The sequence below is a fragment of the Macadamia integrifolia genome, chromosome 10 (assembly GCF_013358625.1).
Source record: "Macadamia integrifolia cultivar HAES 741 chromosome 10, SCU_Mint_v3, whole genome shotgun sequence".
Lineage (NCBI taxonomy): Eukaryota > Viridiplantae > Streptophyta > Magnoliopsida > Proteales > Proteaceae > Macadamia > Macadamia integrifolia.
The window spans coordinates 33175952-33178075 of record NC_056566.1 but is presented as its reverse complement, the minus strand read 5'-3'; the positions used below and the strand labels follow the sequence as shown (position 1 = coordinate 33178075).

Sequence of the window (2124 nt, the reverse complement as noted above, 5' to 3'; positions counted from 1 at the left end):
AGAGAGCCCTTGTTGGGTCTGACCTTGTACTATATTCAGTGGTGCATTAGTTGATGTTTATGAACAAACAGGCTGATGATGCCTAGGGTTAGGCTCCGGTTGACTGGGTAAAGTTCCTTTCTCCCTCTCACGCATAATTGAGACAACTTGAGTGAGTTCTCTTGTAAGTTTTGATGGCTTGTCATGAGGAGGGCCATATTTTTTCCAAGTCACTTATTCTACTTGCCTCTCTAATGTCGGTAAACCCAGGAGGTTGCTGATAAGATGATAGGAGAGGGGCCTTAGGAAAACTAGCCTGAGGTCCTACATTTGACCTAGGAAAAATATTTTAAAAAAAATTTTATTGTGCAAAGGGAGGCCTTTGGAGTCTAGGTTGACCTTGATTATGGAAATTGGAAGTCCCTGCTTGGTTGCCCTGATTCCAAGAGAAATTTAAGTGATTTCTCCATCCTGGATTGTAGGTATTACTATATGGATTATTCTGGTATAAGACATTAACACTATCATTAGAAGTGCCCCCAGAGGTGTTAGGGCATTCTTCTAGGAGATGTCCAGGGGACTGGCACCAAGCACAAATCTTAACCAAATTGACTGATGATGGCTCTCTAGGAACAATAGCCTCAATTCTCTTGATTAGGCTATCTAAATGGGCCTCCTTGGATACTATCCCATCCACAAAATATCATTTTCCTCCTATGGTTCTTTCACTCTCTTGGGTTGATTCTCACTCACGGGTTTTGTTAACTATGTCAAGTAAGAATTCCCATGCCTTTCCTTCATCTGTAAAGGTTGTGAATCCCTCAGGGCACATAGACTCTATCATTTGTTTAGTTAGGTAATCAATACCCTCATAAATTATTTGACATAAATGCCATAGGTCTAGCCCATGGTGAGGGCATTCTTGGAGTAGATCCTTGAATCTCTCCATAAGTTTGGAAAATGACTCACTGGGCTTTTGCCTAAACTGAAGGATATCACTTCTAAGCTTATTGGTCTTGTGAGTTGGAAAAAACTTCTTAAGGAAGACAACTGTGAACTGTTCCCATGAGGTTATGGAATTTGTGGGTAACCCATACAACCACTTCTTAGCTTGGTCTTTCAATGCAAAAGTGATAAACCTAAGCTTAACAACATCATCAAAAAGCTGTTGGATCTTAATTAGAACACATACCTCTTCAAATTCCCTTAGAAATAGGTATGCATCCTCAGAGGTCAACCCATGGAAGTGGGGCAACATAATGATGTATTGAGATTTGAGTTCAAAATTATTGCCCTGGGCTTGTGGTAGAACTATGCTGGAAGGTTGGGCTGTTCTAGCAGGGTAGAACCTATCTTTCAAAGATTTAGGTGAAGGGTTTTGCTATTGGTCTCCCATATTGAAGTGTTTTAAAGAGAGAAAACGTATAGGGTCACTACTTGTTTGATCTCTTCTTTCTAACAAATTCTTAGTATTACGTACCCACTTAACACTCATGCAATAGAAAACTACCCACAACTAAAGTAAGACAAGCACAAAAGAATGGATAGCAAAAATTTTTTTTTAATGATTTTTTGATTTTTTTTATTTTTTATTTTTGGCTTTTTGGGAGCTTACCGGCAGGGATCCGGGGTTGCTCAGGTCAATTCCTGAGGTATTGCTATAGGGCGAAACCTGTCTTTGTCATACTGTGAGGCATGGCGACCTCCAACGATATAACTATTATTGCAAGTTGTTCTTCTTAGGAATTCAATAAAAGAAAAGGAAAAACAAAACAAAGCAAACAAAACACTCTGATTTACCAAAAGAAAGCGAAAAATAACATGGAACTATCTCCCCGGCAACGGCGCCAAAAACTTGTTTGAGATTTCAAATGTAACCGCAAGGATATGGATCAGTGTAGCTATGGGACGAACTCAGGGAGAGCAGCCACTTTATTTTTTTTCTTTTAATAATGCGAAAGTGAACCTATTAATGGTTGTGATCTAATTCTAACTACCGTCTTAAACATATGTATCTAAAATAATGTCCTAACCATTCGTCATCTAAGAATTTAAAGACACAAGCCACGCAATTAAAATTAAATAAATAAATAACTGAAAATAAACAACCCAAAAAAAATAATAATAAAGGAAAAAAATGCTGAA

At 38.2% G+C, this 2124-nt stretch overlaps 1 non-coding gene across 1 annotated transcript; it reads left to right on the top strand.

Annotated features, from left to right (window-relative positions):
- The first annotated feature begins 881 nt into the window (after positions 1 to 881).
- LOC122092512 lies at positions 882 to 988 on the top strand. The gene has a single exon (XR_006144173.1). It is a non-coding gene; the product is annotated as a small nucleolar RNA R71 (small nucleolar RNA).
- The last annotated feature ends 1136 nt before the right edge of the window (positions 989 to 2124 follow it).